This window comes from Megascapheus bottae, chromosome 29 (genome assembly GCF_031878675.1).
Source record: "Megascapheus bottae isolate mThoBot1 chromosome 29, mThoBot2.hap1, whole genome shotgun sequence".
Lineage (NCBI taxonomy): Eukaryota > Metazoa > Chordata > Mammalia > Rodentia > Geomyidae > Megascapheus > Megascapheus bottae.
The window spans coordinates 15,882,922-15,907,872 of record NC_143537.1 but is presented as its reverse complement, the minus strand read 5'-3'; the positions used below and the strand labels follow the sequence as shown (position 1 = coordinate 15,907,872).

The 24,951-nt window shown below is 44.5% G+C and overlaps 1 long non-coding RNA gene across 2 annotated transcripts; it reads right to left on the bottom strand.

Annotated features, from left to right (window-relative positions):
- Window positions 1–1,460: 1,460 nt before the first annotated feature.
- On the bottom strand, window positions 1,461–18,509 carry LOC150044869 (uncharacterized). Of its 2 annotated transcripts, XR_016533107.1 has the most exons (5): window positions 17,840–18,509; window positions 15,806–15,839; window positions 10,544–10,724; window positions 9,568–9,746; window positions 1,461–7,221 (listed from the first exon to the last, which is right to left on the bottom strand). It is a non-coding gene; the product is annotated as an uncharacterized LOC150044869 (long non-coding RNA). The 2 variants fall into 2 exon arrangements; XR_016533106.1 differs by having other exon boundaries at window positions 1,461–9,746.
- Window positions 18,510–24,951: the final 6,442 nt, after the last annotated feature.

The window sequence follows — 24,951 nt, the reverse complement described above, 5'->3', positions numbered from 1 at the left end:
TGATGAAACTGGTCAGCAAGGATGGCCTTGTGCAGCGGGTGAAATGCCCCTGGCTGACTATTGGACATGAAGGCTCTGAGTCTTTCATTGTGTTTATATTTGGTTGCTTATTCATTTGTTCCCTATTTTCTCCTGTTTTTATACTTATTTTCCAGTGAGTTTTTTTTTAATGTGTCACTCACATTGCAACTCATGATGGTTAGATGCTAGTAGAGAACTGCTTCTTGCCTTTCTCCTCAGATGAGAGGCACAAGACAAAAAAAATCACACAAGGAAGCCAATGGGATTGGCCGATTTGGCCAGGACGTGTAACAGTCCTACCACAGAGTCACTGACACTCAGGTAATGGTCAATGCACCCCTGCATGTGATTAAACAATTCCAGTGGACTGAGGCAGCTGATCAAATCCTCTTGGTCTAGAACTGGCCATCTGGGGGTGGATCTAATATTCCTGCTGCCTGTTTCAGGACAAGTCCCTGAGGCACATTTTTCGCTGTTCACTATTTGTATTTATATTTACTTTTTTTTAAAGATAGATTTACCTCCGATAGTGAGCAGTAGGTCCTCACGATCATTAGCACAAGAACAATGGCCCAGAACGGCATATTGTCTAACTGTTCTAGTAAGTGATATTGACCGGTCAATGTCACACAGTGAGGACAACCAATTATAGGTATTGGCCGAGGAAAAGTGGCCCTACCACAGAGTCACTGGAAAACTAGTGGCCGTAAAAAAGGCAGGGAAAGTTTGGACAGTCTGCTCTGGTTTCAAACGAAGTAGATATCATAAAGAATTTACATCATTCATACACGGTGAAGGAAGTCCAGTCATGGAGGGAGCTAACCTTTCCATCATCTTACCTGATAATGGAACATGCCAGCAGAATAGACCTTCTATAGCAGACCCAACACTCCTGTTGCCCATTTTAGGATGAAGCTCTCCCTCAGACTCTTCTACTTTGAGTTTATTTTTGGTAGTCTAGGTAGTTAGTATTTCTTTTTCTGTTTGCCCTTTATTTCTTACTTTTCTTCTATGTAGTGAGGATTCCGATTCCTAGGAGGTGTAAGACAGCAAAGCACTGCCACTCATGCAACTCTTCTGATGAGGAGATGCCCCTCAATCAGTATCACATGAAGTGGGTTATGACAATGGCAGTTTTGGCCATGTGGAAATGGGCTCCCAGACAGCCACTGATATTCATTGTTAGTTGAAAGCACTGTGAAAGTAAGAGCAGCCAGCTCTGGTTGTAGTGGACTTAGTCATCAGTAGGACTCTGCCTTGCCCACACATGCCACACATCTACCTGGCCTAGAATCTGTCCAGCACAAGAGACATCCTGCAGTAGCCTAGACACCACAGTTTGAGGTAAAGGTTCAATGGTTCTTCTGTCGTTTATATTTGGTGGTTTGCCAGTATTTTATCTTTCCCTATGTTTCTATGTTTTTTTTTTTCTGATTAGCTTTATTTTTATTAGTGCACCAGTTTGGTACCCATGTTGGTTGGTAGAAGGATGGCAGCTTCTTGGCCCAGATTCTCTGGTGAGTAGATGCCCACATCAAGCAACACTATATCATGAGCACTATCTTTAATGGTGCCTTTGGGTACGTACAAGTACCTACCACTAAGTCTCTGATATTTAGGTGCCAAGAAAAGTCCTAGAGAAGGGAGAGCAGTCCACTGTGGTTGCAAATGAGGTTGATATCATAAAGAATCTGTGTCACCCTTGGGATGAAGGAAGTCCAGTCATCAAGGCAGCTAATCACATCTACCTGGTGATGTAACTAGCCATCAAGGATAAGCAGTGAACTACCCTTGCTGACCACTGGAAGTGGATGCGCCAAGTTTCTCCTTTTGTTTAGTTCTTTATATTTAGTTGTTTGTTTCCTATTTTTCTCCTGTTTTCCTGCTTAATTATTTTTAAATGAAGTTTTTTAAAAAAATGAGTCACTCACATTGTGACTCATGATGCTAAGTACATGTATGGCAGTAGAATTGCTTCTCACCTATCTCCTCTGATGAGAGGCTCACCACTCCAAATCATGTGAGGAAGAGCATGAAATTGGTGGATTTGGCCACATGCAACATACCACAAAGTCACTGACGCCCAGGTAACAGTTAATATGCTGGGAGATGGAAAACACCCTGCTCTGCTTGAAGAGAAAGCTGGCATTAGAGTCTGCATCATCCATACATGATACAAAAATCCCAGGTTATCTAGGCAGCTGACTAAATCCACTTCATCTAGAACTGGTCATCTGGGGAGATCTTCTGGGAGTGGATGTAAATACTTTTGCTGCCTGTTTCAGGACAAGTCCCTAAATCTCTTCCTTCCTTTAGCTGCTCATTTTCATTAATTCATTATATTTTCCAGTTTATACTTATTTCTTAGACTTACATCATTTAGCAGGCATTAGGTCTTCATAATCTCTTAACACAGGATGGCAGCACCAATTCACTTGTTGACCAGATGTTCTGATGGATTATCTGAGGATAGTTAGCTGCAGGGAAGTGGCCATGTGATTCTGGCCTACCATTGACACAGGTGTTAGTAGAATTGGTGAGAAATGGGGTGCTACCTTAAGGTTTCAAATGAGGTAGATGTCCTGATGCAACTGTATCACCCACATGCAAGATGAAGGAAGTCCAGTCATCAAGGCAGCTGACCACATCCACCTGACCACATCCATAGGGCAGCAAGATAGTCCTTCGGTAGCAACCCAATGCTGCTGGTGCCTGTTTCATCATGAAGCTATGAGGCTCTTTCACTGTATTCTTTTACTACTCTATGTAGTTAATGTTTATTTTTCTTCTTGCACTTATATTTCATTTGTTTTTTTTTCCATTTGTTTAGTAGTTGCTGTCTAGGATGGTTAGTATGTGGAAGGCTGCTTCAGCACTGCTTCTAGACTAGCTTCTCACTCAGTATCATGCGATGAGGGTCCTGGACATGGTAGCTTTGACTATGTGAAAATGGACTAGCAGACAGTCACTGACACCCAGGTGGGAATAAAAGCATTTGGGAAGACAACACACCCTGGTTGCAAATGTAGATGTAAAGAATCTGAATCCGCACGTGGGATTGAGGAAGTCCAGTCATCAAGACAGCCAATCAAAACTAACAAGTAATGGAACAGGCCATTAGGATAGCCCTATCCATAGCAGGTTTGACATTTCTGGCATTTGTTTCAGGATGATGCCCTTAGGCTCCTCTTTCACTTGGCTATTTTTGTGTTGTTTTTGTAGTTAATATTTATTCTTCTTGTACTTATTTATTTCTTAGTTTTTTCTATTTAATGAATATGAGATAATATGAGGAAGGCAGCACAACATGGCTTCTTATTCAGCTCCCCTAATGAGGAGATGCTCCCCAGTCATATTACATGATGCGGATAATGGCTATAGCAGCTTAGGCCTCATAAAAATGGTTTACCGTAAAGTCATTGACACCGAGGTGGAAGTAGAAGTGCTACAGAAGGGAGAACAGCCAGCTCTGGTTGCAAAGGAGGTCGATATCATAAAGGATCTGCACCATCCACACTGGGAATGAAGGAAGTCCAGTCAGCGAGGCAGCTAACCACATCTACCTGGTGACGAAACTGGCCAGCAAGGTAGGCCTTCTGTAGCAGGTGGAACATCCCGGATGATGGCTGGAATTCCAGGCTCTCAGTCTCTCCTTTTTTTTTGGGAGATGGAGAGCACCCTGCTATGGTTGAAGAGAAAGTAGGCATTAGAAAGAATCTTCATCACCCGCACATCATAAATTCCAGGTAGTCAAGGCAACTGACCAAATCCAACTGGGGAGATGTGGGGGTGGATCTAGTATTTCTGCTGCCTGCCCCACGCTCTCCCTTCCTTTGGCTGTTCATTTTCATTTATTCGTTACATTTTCCAGTTTATACTTATTGTTGCTTAGCTGTTGCAATGAGCAGTCACTCACCATTCACAACCAAAAGTTGGGGATCACTAACCACAGGGAAACTGGTTGTGTGATACTGGCTTACCAAAGAGTCACTGGCATGCTGGTAGCTGTCCAAGGCTGGGAAACGAAGTAGCTATCATAAAGAATCTGTATCACCCACATACAGGATGAAGGAAGTCCAGTCACTGAGGCAGCTGACCACATCTACCTAATAACAGAATAAGCCAACACTCCTGGGGCCTGTTTTCAGTATGAGGCCTTTAGACTCTTTTTATTTTTAAAACTTTGTTTTTAGTTGTCTCCGTATTTCAGATTTCTTCTTCTTGCACTTATTTCTTAGTTTTCTTCTATTTTGTGGGCTTTAGGTCCCAGGATGGTTGGTATGCCCAGTTCCTTTGATGATGAACTGCTTACATGATGAGGGCCATGCAACCATGGCCCAGGTGGCATAGGTATGAAGAGCCCGCTCTGGTTGCAAAGGAGGTAGGCATCATGTGTGCGTTACCCACACATGATGAAGAAGTTCCAGGTCGATTAGTGTTCCAACCACATCTACTTGGCCCATAATCTGGCCAGCAGGAGAGTCCCTGTCCCCACAATAGCTGATGCATACCAATGCCATTTGTTTGTGGACAAGGGCCTGTGGCGCTCCTTCTTCTTAATTTTTAAAATTCTTGGCTGTTTTTTATTCATCCTCTTTCCTGGTTTTACAACTTATTTATAATGGCTTTAAATCTTAGTTTATTTAGCACATGGTGCTCAACCCAGAACAGCTTCTCAACAAGCTACTCTGATAATGCCCACCAATCATTATCACATGGTGAAGACTAACTTCAAGTGTGACATTGGATAGTTGAAATTGCCCTAATAGTCACTTATATTAGGGTTGCAGTAAATTTCCTAACTGTGAGAGAGCAGTCTACTCTGTTTGCAAGCAAAATAGATACCTGAGGGAGCCTCCTTCACCACTGGTGATGACAGTTTTCTATGTGATTGAGATGGTACACTAGATTTACTAGATATCGGGAATGTTTTCCAGGATAATATTCCCAGTGCTTCTTTGAGGATGTGTCCCTGAGGCTCTTCCAGTAGATTATGTTTGCTGTGTAATTCTGTCACTAGATTGGCATTGTACACAGAGACCGGAAGCCTGAAAATGTTCTGTTGGATGCCAAAGACAACATGACTTTGGTCAGAGTACAAAGTTAGCATTATGTGTGGCATTTTGACATTCATTGTCCCCCGAAATCTTCCTGTGCCAAGAGTACTACAGCTGCAAGGTAGACTTCGGAGTCTAAGAATCCTTTTTATTCCCCTCTCCCCATGGGAAAATTCTCATTTGATGAGAAGAATTTTTCCCAAACACAGATACAACTTCTGCAGGCAAGATACAATGTTCCAACTCACTATTTGCAAAAGGAAAGAAATACCATCATCCAATTGGTAACCATAGATCTTAGGCAGAGATCCACAGTAGAACAAATAATGGGGGGCCTGTGGCTCAACCAAGCAAAGTATATTCCTGAGTCTTGGTGGAATACAACCCAACTACCTGGATAGCACCATTGTGGCAGTAATGTGTGACGTGGGTTACAATCCACCTGAGATAGGCAAACCTGTGCAGGACTCAGAATTCAGTGAGTCCATGGGTGCATACCTCTTGATTCAAGAACACTTAAGTTAGGGTAAGAGCACCAGTAACATGCCCAGCACAGACCTTCTCACCTTCCTTTTCCTTTTAGGAAGGACAGCTTTTACCTGCCCTCATTCATACCTTCACTTTCTTGTCATTTAAATGTCAACTGCCCTATGATGTTAAGAAGTCAGGGAAGAAGAGAGGCAGAGGTTCCACTCTGCCCATTCTCTTCTGCTTCCTGTAGAGAACTCCCAGGCCAGCATATTCTTCCACCATAATTCTGTGGCTGCCCACAGCTGCTCCTTCTTCCTGGGCAGCTATGAGGAGATAGAGAGCTGTCAGTCAGAAGAAAAAGCCCTTCTCTCTGGGCAGCCCAATGATGAAACCACAGAATCTACTGTTAACAGGAGATGGGACTGAAAGGCCTGTAGTGGAATATGGGAGATTTCCTAGGTATGGACTCAAACAGCTGCTGGAGAGAACTTCTGGAGATGGGGAGGGATGCTTTCTTCCTGATTCTCTTTCAATTCCTGGACCAGGCTTTTAATTTGTCTTACGTAACCTTGAAGATGAGAGTTTCATAGGCTGCTCCTGCCTGTACTGGCTTCAAACCACTTATTTTACCCCCTCAGTAACTAGGATAGCTCACCAACAAATTTCATTTTAAGAGCAACAGAGACCAAAATGAATTGCGTTCATACATTGGTTTGTTGAATGGCACCTCCTTTGTACAACAACTTTAAAATAATTTTTTTAAAAAAGCAACTGAGAACCTGTCACAACCTGTCAGACTTGAAGGGAACGACATGATGAAGGCAACCCATAACACTGCATTATAGCTTGTGGAAAATCCTCAAAACACATTTTTCAGACAAAAACTGGGCGAGAGTGTCATTATTAGATCTGCCGTGAAAATATTAAATATTTTACAAATGTTTATCTCCAAGAGAAAACAGTGACTATCAGTATAGAAGGTTTTGGAGCCATAGGTGTTGGTCCACCTATTATGTTGGCATAATATCAGCACTGAAAGAGAAAATTGTGGAGTCCAAGGTCAGCCAGAGCCACATAGGGAGTTCTAGGCTGGCCTGGATTACAAGAAAAACAAACAAATAATCCAAAAGAGCCAATTTTAGTTCCATCTCCTTCACACTCTTTGAATGAATATTCAAAAAGGGTAGACAGTTCCCCTGTATCTCTCATGTAGCTCAAGAGAGACAGATTGGTTCTGGGTTTTAAGGATCAGATTCATGTGGGAAAACGACTATCAGAAAGGGAGGAAGGGAGGAAATTTTTCCCTTCATTCAATAATGAGAGGAAAAAACCCAACGAACTATTATACTAATATTGCCTGCAGTGGCCCACAAGGCCTTCTCAGCTAATCCAACTCTTGCCACTATTCTCAGTTCTGCAGAGGACATCCTTTATACTTCTTTCACTAGCCTTTTACACCTCACCCAGATGCACTGATCCCTCCAAGTCTTTGCCCTCAAGATCCCTTCAGCCGACCTTTTATTTTGCTACTTATCTTGTTTCTTATCCTTCTGCTGGTCTTCTGCTCTGAATTTGTCCCAATGTGTCTACCGGTTTCTTGACACTCTTCCAATGGAGAGGTAGACTCTAATTCCATTCTCCCTGCATGGAGGTTGGCCATAGTAAGCTGCTTCTAATGAATAAAATACAGAAGTGATACTAAATTACTTCCAAGGCTAAACTGTAAAGGCAAGATAACTTTTGCTGACCTTGTTTCAGGAAGATTCTTCCTGTAGATAGAAGCTGTCCTTTAGAGAAGTTCAGGTTATGTAGAGATCTCATTTGAGCACTAGCTGGGGGCTTGGCTAAGGGACAACTTCCAGAGCTACACAGGTAAATGAGGAGATCTTCAAAGACTGATCCATTTCAGCTGCCAACTAGTTAAGCACATGGAGCCCCAGTTAAGGCTCCTAAGTGAGCCTGTCAGTACTATGATTGATGATAATGAGAGATAACTGTATTGTTTTACACTTAAGTTTAGGTGGTTTGCAATGCTCAAATTAACTTCAAGCTTAACCTTCTCTCCTTAGAGAGTGGCTTCTGTGCTCTCCCTACTCTGTACCTGCTGAAGTGTTGTGCACAGTTCTAGAGTAAGACAATAGTCCCCAGGAAGCACATGCTTGAATTCCACATTCAGCTCCTTCACCTACTGCCTATATGTAATGTTAGGCAACTTTCTTTCATTCTCTAGACTTCTCTTCCTCATGTATGAAATATAAATGATAAAAAAAATAAAACAGTGCCAAATGAATTTACTGGCCTGGGGACTGTCCTTGAGCTTTCTCAAAGTTAGCACTCTACCACTTGAGCTACAGTACCACTTCTGGTGTTTCCTGTACACCAAGGAATCAAATCCAGGGCATCGAGGGTGCTAGGCAAGCACTCTACCACTAAGCCACGCTCTTAACCCTGTATTTGTTATTATTCGCATCTCAGTCACAGCCCTCAGTAGATATCGTATCCCAGCCAGGACTGCTGTAGACATGATGTTTATCAGTGGCGTCTCTCCTACCCATCAGGAAGCTAGCTCACTGGTGGATACTTGTTGAATGACTCAATACATCAAATATAACCAAGCAACCTTCCCTACATGTTCACCAACCACTGCCATAGCAAAACAAAGAAGTAGAGGGTGTGACCCCTTGGGACCTGGTCTACATCAGTAAGGGAGGAGGGTGGTCAACATGGTTCTTCTTCTACCCAGAGGACTCCAGCTCAGGACAAGCAGTGGTGATTGTTTTCCTGTCCTCACATACACCTTACCTGAGGGACACAAAGTGGTGTGAAGCCACCTGTAAGTCTAGTTCAGATGGTCAAGCAGTGTAGATACAGGAGGAGTCTTAAATATTTCAGCCCAGTTAAGACACTTAAGCCCCTCAGCTTCTCCTTCTTCTTGTATATCTTAGAGAAATTATCCATAAGAAAAAAAAGTACTGAGATGCAAAACACTGAATTACTTGGGAGCTTACCCATCAGTTGATACCTCTCTACAGGTTCTTGGGACAGTCAGTGGCCAAGCTTTCTGGAAACATGACATTCCCTCATACCCCACCTTCCCCCAAGAAGAATGTCCCAGTGAGAGGTATATAACAAGAGATACTGCACTGAGGTAGGACTTTTCCAGTACCCATTCAGACCCTCCTAGTGCTTGTGCCAGCAGGGTTCTGGTCTTTTCTCAAGCTTTCTCTTCTTCCTCTGCATTTCCTTAGGCCTAACAAGCTCCCTTTAGTCCAGGGACACAAAAGCTCAGAAACCCCTATACAGGTTAGTGACAGTCACAAGACACGTTAAGCACTTGCTATACGCACTGAGATGCCCTAACTCAGATGCTCAGCACTACTCTTTGCTGAGAGGCCACTTTAACCACTTTATCCTCATTTGGAAAATGGGAGTGTGGCTGTATACGGTAGCCCTGCTTACTGCTTTCCTCTCTGTAGCTGACTTCTTCAGCATGGTGACCTGGAAATTCAGAGAGCGTGTTCACAGCTTCCAGCTCAATAATTTATCCATTACAACTTGGGGAAAATTACAGAGGTAGGTGGGGCTAGAGGCAGGGGAAAGCTCTGTTTCATGAACTGAGACAAACCCTGAGATTGTGTGTAATACTGCTAGAGTCAGCAGGGCAAGTTTTCTATTGAGTGGAACAAACAGCACAATTTCTCAGGAGTTTTGGAAGGTCTTTGCACTGAATGAATCCAACCTGTCTTGCCTGCTTCCTTTTCTGAAGCCACTCTTCCTCAGGTCTTGGCAATTTTATATGCTAGACATATATGCCTGAGGAGTTTTCTCAATGGTCCCTCCCCTAGCGTCCCAGCCGAAAAGCACCCAGAGAAGTTACTAACATTGCCAGTGATCCAACCTTATCACAGGATAAGGGATCCACTCTTTGCTAATTCAAGTACAGAAGGACATTTGAAGCAGGAGTGTTCATCTTATAGGAGGGTCTATCTTATAGGAGGCCCACAGGCAGAAGACTCACGTGTAGTTCTTGTTGACCTCAATCTCTCAAATTACAGTCTATGAATCACCTAGGGATGCTGCTACCATGCCAGTTGTGTTTTGCAGGGCTGGCCTGATATATTCCGGTTCTTCAACATGCCCCCAGATGATCATATTGTGACTGTTGCAGTTCTGAGGATCATGCTTTCCGTAGCCTAGCTTCAGAGAGCAACCATGTGCAAAAGAAAAAGAAGGGGGAGTCACAGGGGTGATGAGTATTGTCTTATAGCAAATAATAGTTATTCTGAAAAGGTTAAGTTATTTAACCTACCTGTCAAAACTAGGATTTATATTATCATAAAAACCTGACCAGGCACTGGTGGCTCATATTTGTAATCCTAGCTTCTCAGAAGACTCAAAGCCACCCAGGCAGAAAAGTCTATGAGACTCATCTCCAATAAACTATCCCCAACAAAAGCCAGAAATGGAGCTCTGGCTCAGTGTTTATTTAGAGCACTAGCTTTGAGCAAAACAAGTTCAGGGACAGCTTCTAGGTCATGTGTTCAAGCCTCAGGACTGGTGGCGCATGTACCACAAAATCTGGAATCTAGTTTCTAGACTATACTGCCTTCTACTTAGTGTGTGGCTTAAAGAATTAGGAAAATGCTAGATCTTACCTTTTCTACCCATAAAATGGGGGAATAACACCTGCCTAGGCCAGAGAGAGAGAAAGAAAGAGAGAGAGAGAGAGAGAGAGAGAGAGAGAGAGAGAGAGAGAGAGAGAGAGAGAGAGAGAGAGAGAGAGGACTGAAATCTGGAATCTTCCATCAATAATGCCTAAGCCTACCACCTATGGTCTCCACATTCACATGGGGTTTTCTGGGGAGCCAGACATGATGACAGGGGCGCTATCTTCCTTCCATACTACCATGAACCTCCTGGTTCTATCTGGGAAGGGCATATTGCTGTCTCTGTGAGCTAAGGAACTGCAGACAGATAAAATCAGTGCTGCCCACCCATCCCAAGCTGTCAGAGAAGCTATTTTCAGATCCCTGCTGTTACGTTCATCGTCACATCCGTTGCTCTGACTTTTTCCTATGTTGAAATGAAGATCCGAGTCACCACAGAGACAGGTCTTGGTGGTTATGGTTTCTCCCTGGATCCTTAAGGCCAATTGGGGAGGTCCAGGAAAGGATTCTGCAGAATAGAGGAGTAGATGGGCATATTAGCCTTGCCATATATCATGGGAATACCACATATAAGCTTACCTACCGACATCCTACGAAGCCAGAACATAGAACGAAAAGAAAAACATAGGGAAAACGATAAAGCTAGCAAACTGACCACAGAATCCAGCAAATCCATCACAATAAGCTGCGTTTTTCTAAGAACAGGACCTGTGATGTCACCACACCAAAAGATGCCAGATGAGCCTCTCCTACCATTTGCTCTCCTTGAGACATTAATTAAGTACAGTGCTGGCTCACTGTGAACCTAGTGAACCTGGCCGCAGGGGCCCAGGTATCTACCAGGCCAAGTGGTTAGCTTAGTCTCAGTGATACTATAGAGCCTCAGCCAGTGGATCCAGCTCCTGTTTGCCTCAGAGTTCTTGAAGAATATACCAAAAGCTTTGCATACCCCAGCCAAGATCCATGCATCCCCCTAACACTAGAGAAGCCACTTCCAGATTCAACCAAGTTAGGAAGGACCCCTGATCCTTTACATGGGCCAGAAAGGGAAGCAGCCCTGATCACCTTGCTCTTTTCCAGTGAATGGATAGCTGTACCTTGTTGTCACTTCCAGTCCTTAGAACTACCTATGTCTTGTAACGTCATCACCTCACATCATTCCTGCCAAGGTGCCAGCCAGACCTGTATAGGGCAGATCCAGTGGCCCCATCTTCTCCTCTAGACAAGAGAAGTGGCTCACCCTTTAATACTGAAGCTACCACCTCCTCCAGGAAGCCTTTCACTCTTAGGAGCCACAGCACTCCATGTGTTCTCTTTTGCAAGATTTACCACTTCCACCAACTAGAAAGTGACTTGGCACCTCTGTATGGCCAGTGACTGGTACACAGTTGGGGTTGTTTACACAGGGAATGAGCTTGCTTCTTAAATCCAGCTTCTACATGGCCCAGAGCACTTGCACTCACAGATACAAAATTGGCTAACACACTTTTTTGCATAACACCCAAGAGAGGGTCTCTGAAGTGGAGAGCAATTCTGTGGAGGTCCCTCCAGCCTTGGTGGAGTCCCAGTGGGTGAAGACAGATATCTGCAGGTACCAAATCCACAGCCTTCTTGGAGAAAAGAAAGTCAGGAAAGACAGCAGCTGCCTTCCCAGACTGCCAGACCCCCAGAGAATTTAAATGGAATTGAAATAATCCCAACGTGCTGCCCCAGCCACAGATAGGCAGAATCAGGAAAGCAGAGCTGTTAAATCCTGCTTTGAAGAGGCAAAGATTCTTTTACTCAAAATCCTGTAAATAGGATTTTGGAAGCAGAGCTGAAAGGCGAGACGATGCCTCAAGAGTCCAACATTAGACAGATATTTAAAAGTAAAGTGGTTAAAGGAATGCTGTAAATGACAGAGCTCCAGACCCTCCAAGGCCTTCATGCAAATATCTCACTGTGCTCTCAGCTCCAGAAATCTCAGCCAGTATGTAATCATGATTTTAGTTTCAAAAAAATATTGGCACTAGTTGCTTTGAAAGACTGAGTACCTTCCCAGGTGGTGACTGGGGTCTGACTATGGTGGAAAGCTCTGGACATGTCTTGAGCACTGGTACCAGAGTCACCCCTGACATGCTCTCACTATGGCAGTCTATACGCATGCTCACCAGCTCTCCTCCTCAGCATTAACACTGCTTATCACTCTGGGAGCCAGTAATTTTTGTTAGTTATCTTGTCATTAGCACAAGTGATATCTGCAGTACTAGCTTTTGTTTAGCACTTGAATCATTATAACAACACCCTGGAACCGTTCTGTGCTAAACCTTTCTGTGTTTCCCTTTTCAGAGGAAATGACACACATTTCACCATGCATAACTCACTTGAGGTGTTTCCCTCCGTCACCAAGGACGGAGATTACAAGTGTGTGGCATTATGCCTAGCTCGTGCCTGGGTAGTTTGTAGAATGCCTCCACACCAGAATTTGTCTAGTGTTTTTCTTACGATCACACCAGGTTATGGGTTTGTGAGGGCAAGTCCATAGAGGTAACTTGCCATTTTCATCATACCACATCCAGAGCCTACATTAGCTGTACCATTTATCCTTCCTGAAGTTGACAAGGATGGTCAAGTTTCTCTAGAAATTTTCATTGAAATCCTGCCTACCCTCCTACATTCGGGATAAAAAGTCGTGTCTTCCTAGATGCCTCCTCAGATATTACACGGTTCTCAGTACATACCATCTCAGAGTAGTCCACATCTCCACGCGTTTGCATTTGCCTACCATATCTTGTCTATTACAGGCTCTGATAAAAATACACTTGGCAGATGACACGGCTCGTCCTGTACCTCTAGTGCCCACAATGCCCCGCTCAACCGATAGAAGAGCATGCAGAAGGCCAAGAAGCTCTGTGGGCGGAGCCCGGGGTGGGCGGAGCCCGGGGTGGGCGGAGCCCGGGGTGGGCGGAGCCCGGGGTGGGCGGAGCCCGGGGTGGGCGGAGCCCGGGGTGGGCGGAGCCCGGGGTGGGCGGAGCCCTCCCGTCCGCGCTTCGTGCCCGGAGGGCTCCGCTCTTTTCTTTCGGGGGCCCTCAGTTCCAAATACACTGTACTCACTTTATCTAAAAAGAGAAAGAAAAAACAAAACAAGGCCGATCGGACTTCAGCTTCTCAAGGGCTCAGGACCAAAATGTCCAGAAAGCCCACCAGGTGAGTGGCTGAGGAAACAGGCCAAGGTAAAAACGGTGGTGGTGGTGGTGGTGGTGATGGGGAGGAAACGGTGAGGTGGAGACGCTGATTGTCAGGAAAGGGCGGGAAACAGCGCTTCCGCCCCGGCGGGCGGCGGGGCTCTGTGGGGCCCCGGGGCTGACCGCTGCGCTTTTGTCAATGGAGACCATGGCGGCTCTGGGACAGGCGCCATCTTGAGGAGGCCGCCACCCAGCTCGCTGCTTGGAGAGACGCAAACCTGGCATTGCTCTGTCCCTCACACCTGACAGTATCGATGCTGTCCGTGGTCCTGGTGGAAGCCCACCGAAACACGAAAAGGCGTGGGATTCTGACCTGGAGGGAGAAGGGGCGGAGCTCCGGTGGGGGCCCGGAGAGCAAGTCTGCGCATGCGCGAGTGCATGTGGCGCCTGAGCCTCAGCAAACCATAGTGTTGGGTGTGCAATCACAGGGTCTGCTGTGGGGACATCTGAGACAAGCTCTCGACCCCCGGGAGTGTATGAAGATAACCTGTCTACTGCAACTTCTGGTTGACTAAATTTAGATTCTCTGGTATCTAGTACTAGGGAGCATGGAAACAACGATTTCCCGCTAGTTCTGGTCCCCAACTGCTGAGCCGGTAGCTCACACACACCAAACGACACATCAGAACGCAAACATCAATAGAGACACTTATTTTCCATTGTTTTTGTGTGTACAACCACCTACCTACCTATCTCCACACACACACATCTGTGGACACAATGCCTGGGCCAACCGTCAGGCCCTGGAGGGAAAAGTACTTAGCAAACCTTAGTCATAAATCTAGCCTCTGGTGATGAGTTCATTCCTGGTTGGCAAGAGTGGAGCCTCCAATAAGTGAAGCTGCCTGTAATGGTACCTCTAGTAGACAGATTGAGCTACAGCTGCACACTCTTGTGTATCACTCTAGTGGCGGACATACGGGTTTCCGCTGTGGGACCCCAAAGGGAGTCCTAAGCCTCCACCATTGCCAAGCATCTCAATCAGCCACTTCTCGAATCTAAGCTGCTAGTGTGGTTCCTTACATTTTAACCTTTCCTGTGGGGTCCTTTCAGGCACTCTCTTCTCTTCCTCAACCACCTTTTGAGACCTAGTGGCCAGGTGTCATAGACTCCTTGAGACATGATTATTCCTGATTCTCTGACCCTCAGGGAACTTCAGTCCCCAATAATAGACATTTGGTCAAGATCACATCTTACTATCACCATCTTTACCAAGGCTAGCCTCTTAGTATAGTTGCTTCCCCACAATTTACTGTACTGAGAATGAGGTTTGTGGGATGTGTGGGGGTGTTTCCTGCAGCTAGAATTGGCAAGTGCATCACCAGGGCTGCCTGTTTTACCTGGTATTGGTGTCATCAGCTTCCCCTCCCCTTTCCACTCCCTGAGAGTGGAAAAAGGCTCAGGCCTTCATATTACTTTTCTTCTGCTGGTGTCTGTTCTATGTAGTTTTCTTTCTTCCTGCTACCTCCTTCATGGTGCCTGGTTCTCTTGCTCTAGTTCACTGTAACTTCTCTCAAGATTAGGAAAAAGAAATGTTGTATATGCCGGTGAGCCTGGCAGATTGTACTTCACGTGGTCCCCCCCCTTGGTTTATGGCTCCAGGGCAGCAAATATTCCCAACTTCAGCATGACCCCTGAGTGTATCAGAGTCAGATGAATCAACAGAGCCTTTATTTATTGGCTAGGGGAGAAACAAGGCACCTTGGCAGATCATTACCCTTTGTGGAGGAAGAAGGTATAGAGGTTTCATGATTCAGAAGGTCTGGATTTGGGCCTTCAGTCCTCTCAGATAACAGACACCAGGATGCAATCTCTAGGGGAAAATCTCAATGCTTTCAGGCCTTGCCTGATAATTCACTTTCCTGTGAGCTAAATGTGGCTGTGGACATTATGTGCATGGATTTGACTTATTCAGAAACCAATACAGTCAGGATACAAGTCTTAGAGGCTGAACAGTAAGCTAGTCACAGGCTCATAGCTTTGTTTTCATACCAGCTCAGGCAATGCTTCTTCTGCCCATGGAATAAATAGCCTCAGAGCACCATGAGCTCTTTATAGTGTTATCACAGTGCCCTGTGGACTGAAACTTTCTTTGGCATCACAGCAGACTCTCACTCACACTCTGGCAAGATGCGCAAATTTCCCTGAACCATGACTGTTCCTTGTTCTCAGTGCACAGAGTACATCAGCCTCAAAATAATATGCCCTTTCTCAGGTGGCTCCTTGGGGTTACCCTTTGTGATAAGGGGTATGACAGAATATCTTCTTCATCAAGTCTAGTTTTCCAAACCACAGCCACAATTGTCTCATAGATCCATATACTGGTTTAAAGTTTACACCAGGTTTGTCACCAGGAATATTTTACCTTGTGATGGTATCTTCAGTTTTCTTTCTTCTTCCTGTAAAGATAGGCATGGAATTGAAACTGTTTTTCTTTACTGCCTTAGTTTATCTGTGACTTTTCCCTATCAAGTCTTTTCAGGATTCTCAGTGTTCTTCATTTTATCTTTTAGAATATAGTCTCTCTTATTACCTTTTTCCATTCATAGTCTACATTGCTTCTAATTTACCATCTTTCCTACATCTTTTGTTTTCCTTTTGACTTAGCATTTTATTATCAAGATTTTGGTCTGATTTTTTCCCCCCTCAGAATCTCTCTTAAATTACTTTTTTATAACCTAATCTTCCCTTATTTTTTTTAAATTATCCTCTTTCAGTCTGTGGATGAGGTTTGTTTTTTTTTTTTTGTGGGTCATGGGGCTTGAACTCGGCCTGGACTGTGTCCCTGAGCTCTGCAGCCCAAAGCTACCATCCTACCCCTGGGCCTGGGAGCTGTCCCTGAGTTCTTCAGATCAAGGCTACCGCCCTACCCTTGAGCCAAGCCCCACTTCCCATTTTCTAGAGGTTAATTGGAGATAAAAGTCTCAAGTCCGAGCTGGCTTTGAACCTTGATCCTCAGATCTCAGCCTCCTGAGTAGCTAGGATTACAGGTGTGAGCCACTGCGCCTGGCTGTTCATGAGTTTTATAATCAGTTTTGAAATCTTTGTTTTTTCCTGATAATAGGGTTACAACTCAAGGTCTTGTGCTTTCTGTGCAGCCCTTTTCTCATTTGAACCATGTCTCCTAGCCCTATTTATTTCAGTTAATTTTGTAATAGTCTTGTGTTTATGCTTGGGCTGATCTAGATTTCAGTCTTCCTAATTGTTACTTTCTATGAATCTAGGATGAAAGATATATACCACTATGCCCAGCAATTATAGATTGAAATGGGAATATTTTTCCCAGGTTGCCTTCAAACTTCCATTTTTGCATTCTCTGCCTCTGGAGTAGCTAGGTGTGAGCTAAGTATGTCTTTTGAATTTTTTACATGGCATTTTACCCACTTATCATTGTGAAAAGGTACTGTGTTAACTTCTGAGTCATGTTGCCTTGTTTTCCCACATTTCTTGTGTTTCTACATAAGAGATTTGTCTATCTGAAGCCAAGTCATTGATTAGGAGTTTTAATCTCCCATACCTCACCCTCCATTTTCTATAAGTTGGAATATTCTCCACTGTTTGAGTGGGATTCAAACTATAGTGAGGTACAGCTTTTCTGACAACTGGGATGGAGGTGGAGCTCAGGAGCAGAATACTTAACTGCTCAAAGTACTAACTTGATCCCCAGCATCCCCAAGAGAAAAGAAAACAAATGTTGCTAACAATTACAACATATAAACAAACTAAAGATGGGAAAGTAGTAATAATGACTTAAAATAATTACAATAGCAATAACACCATAGGAGAGAGGAAAAAATACAGAACAAACTAGAAAAAAACATAGTAGTTAATAAAGAATAAAAAGATAATTGGGGGGCCGGGAGTTTGGCCTAGTGGTTAAAGTGCTTGCCTAGCATGCATGAAGACCCGGGTTCAATTCCTCGGTACCACATACATAGAAAAAAGCCGGAAGTGGTGCTGAGGCTCAAGTGGTAGAGCTCTAGCCTTGAGAAAGTCCAAGGACAGTGCTCAGGCCCTGAGCTCAAGCCCAGGACTGGCAAAAAAAAAAAAAAAAAAAAAAAAAAAGATAATTGGAGCCAGGTGCGTGACTCACGCCTGTAATCCTATCTACTCAGGAGGCTGAGATCTGAGGACTGTGGTCCAAAGCCAGCCCGAGCACTAAAGACTATGAGACTCATCTCCAATTAACCACCAGAAGTGGCTCTGGGGCTCAAGGGGTAGGCAGGTGTTCTAGAGCTGAATAGCTCAGGGACAACACCCAGGCCCAGAGTACAAGTCCCACAACTGACAAAAAAAAAAAAAAAGGAAAATTGCTAAATACTAGAAAAAGACAAAAGAAATATAAAGAAAAAGTAAATATAACGAAAAAAAAAAAAGTAAACCAGGCATGTTGACTCACACTTGCAATCCTAGCTGATGGAAGGTCAGTGCAGTACTAGATGTTCCTTGACTGGACTCCTTCCTGGAGAAACCTATGGCAGTTGACACTCTTCCCTACTATACTGGACTGAGGTTGCTGCCGGTCCCACAGCATTCTGATCTCCAGGCATGGGTCCATTTTGCAGCTGTTTGAGTATACACCTTGCAAAGCTCCTGATTCCCTGACTCTCGGTTGTTTTGGTTTCTTTCAGAACTTTCCACATCTTTCTCTGGAAATGCTGTTTCTGGGGCTGCACACAGCAGTCTAGTCCAAGTAGAGTGATAGCTGCCCTGCTAGCCATTCCCTTCCAGCCCCAACTCCTCTTTAAACTAAGAGTCTTTAGTCTCATTATGGGGCTTCGGAGTGGGAAGGACATGTTCCTCTGATGGACAGCATTGTCTATTTTTTTGATATCCAGGAAGAGCAGCCAGAGGTCTTTGCTGGAAGTGTTGGGAACACAGCAGTGTGAGCTTTCTGCCCAGTTTCCTCTTGCTGCTCTTTACTTTCATACTAGGCATATTTCCATGTCCCATTACAGGCTCCACTCCGCCCTGGCTCTTGTTAATGCTAGAGACTATGGTTGCATCATGCACCTGTCCAAAGGGGAGGACTTTTTCTTTGGATTTACTACTGTCACGTCATGGCTCTCCAGCAGGAAAACCAGTAGTTGAGGGCAGCAACAGAATTGTGAGATTATGCTGAGATTGGCGCTCTGCAGGAAGCAGAGGAGAATGGCAGGCAGGGTGGTACTTTTCTTTCTTCTGCTTGTCATCCCGGTGCAGCTGAAATTCAGATGACAAGGTGAATGAAGCAGGGCGGGTGAATTGGCTCTCCTCTTTGGAGAGGGAAGGTGGAAAGGTTTGTGGGAGCTGGGTTTGAGATTGCTGGCACTCTCTTGCTTTAAGCATTCTTTGATCAAGAGGTATATGCCCATGGCGTCATCAAATGTTCTGTGCAGTACAGATTTGTAAATCTCAGGTCCATTGGAATCTTTGTCATACATTACTTTTAACAATTGTTGGGCCCAGCTGGTTGAGTAGTGGCTCACCAGGACACAGGAACCATTCCTCAATCTGATTGAGTCACGGACACTCCATTATTTGTTCTATATTGGGCCTTTGGATCCATAGTTAATAACTGGATAATGGCATTGGATCCTTTTGCACAGGGGGAGATGATACATTGTACCTGGCCTCTCGGGCTGTCTGCTTCCTTCCCAAAGGAAAGGGAAACTCCTGGTTAAAATTCCTCCCATGAAACGAGCACAAGGGGATGCCCAAGCTCTACACATCCACTTTGCAGCCATCGTAACCTTGGTGCAGGCTCACGGCGTATGAAGGCACCACGCATTATCCATCCACATCTGTCCCGGAGTGAACCTAGCACTCAGGGCCCCGAATCACCGACTTTCGTGTTGCCTCTGGCCATTGGCTTTTGGCGTCCCACAGGATGTGGTCGGGCTTCAGGTCTTGTGGTGATACAAGTGCTCAGCGCAGACAATCCGGAGAGTCTCCGGGCGGTGTAACGGACAGACGAAAGGGGAGCACAGCAGTTACACCCGCGGGGACACCCGCCTCGGGGTGGGGGTGGGGCTTCAGCGACACGTGGAAGGAACGGACAAATCAGAGCCCGGCTCGGTGACGTCAGGCGAGGAAGGAACGGACAAATCAGAGCCCGGCCCGGTGACGTCAGGCGAGGAATGGACCAATCACCGCTGGGCACGGACCCAGGGTAGGCCTGGAGGACTGTTGTTGCCAAGGGCTTGAGGGGGAGGTTCAGCACCTTCCTGGCGGCACCTCAGGACCCGCGAGGACAGTGGGCCAACGGCCTCCACCCTTCTCTCGTTGGACCCCTTTGGCTGATGAATAGCTTCCGCGGGGACACTGGCCAATAGCTGCCATGCTGGAGGGCGGTCGGTCCACGTCCTGTCCTACTTTCCGCGAGGACATAGGCCAACGGCCTCTATCCTTAAGGGCTCCCAGGGCCTAGGACCTCTGCGCCCACGTGCTCCAGCCGCAAAGGCCGCGGGCATCTTGTGGGGAGGTCTTGGGACCCTGAAGGTGTAGGCACGCCCAAGGCTGGCAAAGAGGTCACTAAAGGGGCCTCCAGTTTAAGAAGCAAACAAATCCAGAGACTGAAGAAAATGCCAACAAGTAGCTGATGCATATGCTAAGGGAGGGTGCATCTCCCTCCCTCCTTTCCTCCCTCCCTCCCTCCCTTCCTTCCTTTTTGCCAGTCCTGGGGTTTGAACTCAGGGCCTGGGCATGGTCCTTAGGCACTTTTTGCTCAAGGTTATTGCTCTCCCACTGGAGCCACAGCGCCCACTTCTGACCTTATTCTGTGTATATAGTAATGAGGAATCGAACCCAGGGCTTCATGCATGCTAGGCAAGCATTCTACCACTAGGCCACAGTCCTGGCCCATGGGACTTCCATAATGCATATATTAGTTATTATGATGGTGTCTTACAGGCAGGTCTTTTAGCTTTGTTAGGATTGGTAATTTGAATTGTTCTCTGTTCAAGTGTGCTCTGCTTGCCCATATCTGCTCCTGAGCCCCTCTGGTATTTTTTTTTTAATATATATATTTTCAATTACTACATTCTTCAGCTTGAGAATTTTTAGATGTCTCAGTTTAGGTCCAGGAGTTATTACTATGGTATTAAACTGAGTTAATTAGATTCTCTCACTGTGCCAGGGGTGTAACTGCAATTTTCTCCTGCTGCCTTCACTCTCAACCCAGTCGAAGCTACAATCTGGTAAGCCTTAGGTGATACCTTCCTTCACATGGTTAACCCAACAGTGGGCTACAGATTTACAAGGAACTCCTACAATGGTTGATTGGATCCCCCATCTGCAGAGCTTCCTTCTCTCCGGTGCTTTGCCTCCAAGTTTCCAGCTGCTTTATCTGTTTTAGATTCTGATCTCTGAATCCTTAGCTCTGTGGTAATATCTTGTTCTCTTTGGATTCCAAGTCTTTGAAACTTAATTGAGAAATTTTTTTCCAACAGACAGCTGAGTTGGGCTAGGTAATTATTAAGCTCTCTTATGTGTTTTCCATCTTTCAGAGATGAATAGTTGTCACGTGTGTGTGTGTGTACAGAATTATATATGATATTGTATAGGTGAATTTAGTAATATAAACATGTATGCATTTACATATATTTACAATAAACAAATAATACATATGTATACATTTACACACATATTTAATTTTTCACATGCTTCCACTTTTTGGATTGCTTTTGATGGGAGGGCTAGATTGGTACAAACTAGTCCATTATATTTAGAGGTAAAAGTTTTCCTCTTTCTTTAAATTATTTTCTTTATTGGTCTGAGACAAGATTTGAATGCAGTATTGATGCTTTTGCTCCCTGGCTAGAACTCTACCAATGGAGCTACACCTCCAACGCTCTATTTCTTGATGAAATGAAGGATGTGTTGCAAGGATATTGAGACAGGTGCAAGACTGAGCTAACCACACTCTGTCTGATTCCCTGCCTTTGTCAGGTCTCTATGAGCCCAGGGCCGTTGCTTGGCAGGATCTTCCAGTGGGCACTCTTGATATTTTGTCATGCTATGTGCTTAGCATTCTCTAAATGAAGGTCCTTCAATTACATGACAAGGTTATTTTGGATATGGAAAGTCATTCATCTTATTGTTGCCAGCAAAGAAAAGTATATTTATTTCTCATCAAGGGCCCACTTCTCTCTCTCTCAGGCTGTCCTTTTGTGACAAGAAAGTTAGGTTTCCCTGTTGCCTGGCTGATGGATGATTATAACTCTTTCGAAAGTCAACAGAGATTATTTACTGTAAGAGTCTTAACACATGGACCAGACTCTTGGCTTCGAGGTGCTGGCAAAAAGCCATGCAAGTAAACAGTGTTCCAGAAGAAGGGGATACACAAAGGATGTCTTTGTAGCCCACTAGGAGAGGCTCAGCCAAGGCAAACACAGCACAGTCACTCTGAGGCATGGTGTACCTATAAGGGAATGTAAGGTCTGGCATTTCCCTGGCTGCAGGAGTCCCCAGGCATCTCATTCATTCAATTAGCAACATTAATGATTGCCTATAATGAGCCAGGCCTTATTCTGAATTGTGGGTCCAGGAAAGGTCCTTCAAGGTTTAGAGCTTGAAGCCTGTATTCATTCATTCCAATGAAAACTGAGGAAAAAAATTTACAGTGCACTCATCTTTTGCATCTTTGGAGAAAAGAACATATAAACCAAAGCTTATGTTTTGGGGAAGGATCCAGAATTTCATTTTGGAGCCTGGCATACTACTTCGATGTGGATCCCCAGACTTGGCTAATCTACCTGCAAACTCTGAGAATAATCCCTGCGTATCTAGCTGGGTAGGGTGTCACACAGCTGAAATTCTAGCACTCAAGAAGCTGAGACAGAAGGGCCACAAGTTTCAGACCAGTCTGTGCTACATAGAGTGTCCCTGTTTAACAAAGAAACAAAAAAGACTCATAACTAGCTATGCTTTCATAGCTGAACATATAAGCTTGGTCTTTTTGAAGGGTTGTAGACACCTGGAAAATGTTGGCATTACATTCAATGTATAGTCCTTTGAATGTCATTCTTGGATTGCTACAGGGCTGGGCCCCCCTTCCCTGCTGTCCTGGTGCCTTCAGTCTGTGGGTGAGTGTCTGGCAGGTAGAAAAATACGTTTTCTATTCCCTGAGCCTCACTGTGAAGGAGTCTCTGAAGGAAGATTGTTGGCAAGGTAAACATTTGGAGGTCTGTATGTTCTTTGAGTAAGGGAATCTACAGCTCTCAAAAACATCCTGGCATTCTCTCTGAAGATATGTTGCTATTGAAGAGATGTCTCTGAAAGGCCTAATAGTTTGAAGGCTCCAGAGGCTTTCTGGGTTTGCAGAGATGTGTCCAGGGCTTGTTTTTGTTCATCTTACAAACATAGCCCTAACTTCCTATTTCAGTCATGTTCTAGAAAGCCCTTTGCCTCTGGCATAAATAAGGAATGGCAGCCAGGGATGTCTTGTTGCTAAGGAAAAGCAGGCAGACCTATCTTGTTGCCCGGTATCTTTGAGGTTCTCTTGATTACACTGGTAAACAAAGCCTCCATTTTGGGTTTCAGGTGCTGCTCAGCACCATTGCTTTTTCCCCTCCACTCTGCTCTTTCTACTATATTGCACATTCTTCTAAATGTATTTTTATTTTTATTTTGGTACTGAGGGTTGAATCTAGGTCCTCCCATTCAATAACCAGGCACAGTGATGCATGTTTGTAATCTTAAGTATTTGGGAAACTGAGATTGGGGAAATTGTGGTTTCAAGGTCAGCCTCAGCGATGATGGGAAAAGGAATATAGGCGGACTGAAATAAAGGTGCATACCTGAGCAAAAATATTACATAAAAGGATGGAGTTGAGGGCCGGGAGTTTGGCCTAGTGGTTAAAGTGCTTGCCTAGCATGCATGAAGACCCGGGTTCGATTCCTTGGTACCACATATATAGAAAAAAGCCGGAAGTGGTGCTGAGGCTCAAGTGGTAGAGTTCTAGCCTTGAGAAAGTCCAAGGACAGTGCTCAGACCCTGAGCTCAAGCCCAGGACTGGGAAAAAAAAAAAAAAAAAGGATGGAGTTGATAGAGTGCCTGGTAAGCAAATAGAAGGCCAAGTTCAAACCCCAATACCATATAAACAGGTGTGGAAAACATATCAGAAGAAATGGGTACTTTTTTTGTGTGTCATTAATGGGGTTTGAACTCAGGGCCTGGATGCTATCCCTTTCACACAAGTCACAGTTCCACTTCTGGCTTTTTGATGGTTGATTGAAGGTGAGAGTTTAATGGATTTTTTTTTTTTTTTGGCTAGGTGGCTTTGCACTGCAACCCTCAGATATCAGCTTCCTGAATAACTAGGATTATGGCATGAGCCACCAGTGTCAGGCTAGAAGAAGTGTTATGAAGTAGAAATAATATGGGTGGGGATGGGAGGAAAAAACTGGAAGAAAGTGAGGGAAGGGGTGACATTGTCCATAAAGAAATGTACTCTTTACTTGACTTATGTAGTTATAACCCTCTGAATATCACTATAATAACAATAATAAAAATTCTACCTTCTTTTATCAGAGCTGCCCATGCAATCCCAAATGGTACATTTTTATTCATCATCTTTGGCTTGGTTATGTCAAATAACCAAGGAAATAACTCGATAACACTATGGCTCACCAGAGAGGGAGGGAGGGAGGCTTTAAAGTGAGATTTTAGACAATTTAGGTATATACTAGAAGGGACAAGGAGAAAGGAAAGTTCACATATAATTCTGATTTAAAAATGATAAATATGGACAACACATGAAGATGTGTCAGTATTGGCCAAATATATCCAAATCTTTGAGATGAATCAGCATTTAAATAGAGTATTTTACTGGTGCGTAACTGCTCTGATCTGTGATAGGTCTCATCCCTCCCTTCTTGCTCTTCTGGAACAATGAGAGGAGGGTGTGTGTGTGTGTGTGTGTGTGTGTGTGTGTGTGTAATTGGCCTTTGAAACATTACTATAATCACATTGTGGCTTCCCTCAGTTCACTTTTAATTCCAAGATCTATTGCATTGTGAAATAATTAGCTCTATTACTTGGTATTTTCTGATTTTGATTAAATGAAAACAGCAAGGTCAAGTGGATCACTTGAGGATTTGATCTACTATCATGTAAATTAATCTGAATCAGATCAGCCAATGCTTGTGGGGTGATGCAATGGGCTTACAGGGGATTTGTTCATGGACAGGACAGGTCCTTGTTCAGGGAAGATGGGGCTAGGCTCAGTATAATCCATCTATGGTTTCTTCTCTCACCTGGGGACAGAGTCTGCACTACTTTTCCTCCAGGTAGGTAAAAAGGACACTTGTCCCTCTGCTTCTCTTGCCAGATCCAGTCTCTGCTCTGGCTCCTTTTCCCTGGATTTCCAAATCTGATTAATTTCCTAGGGCTGGTTCCAAACTCATTTTCCCCTGAAACCCTTTCAGTCCAAACTCACCGCTTTCTTCTCTAACCTCCTGTGGCGCGCATAGTGTGACAGCACCAACAATACAATAATTCAACAATAACAGACTCACACTTACATGTGT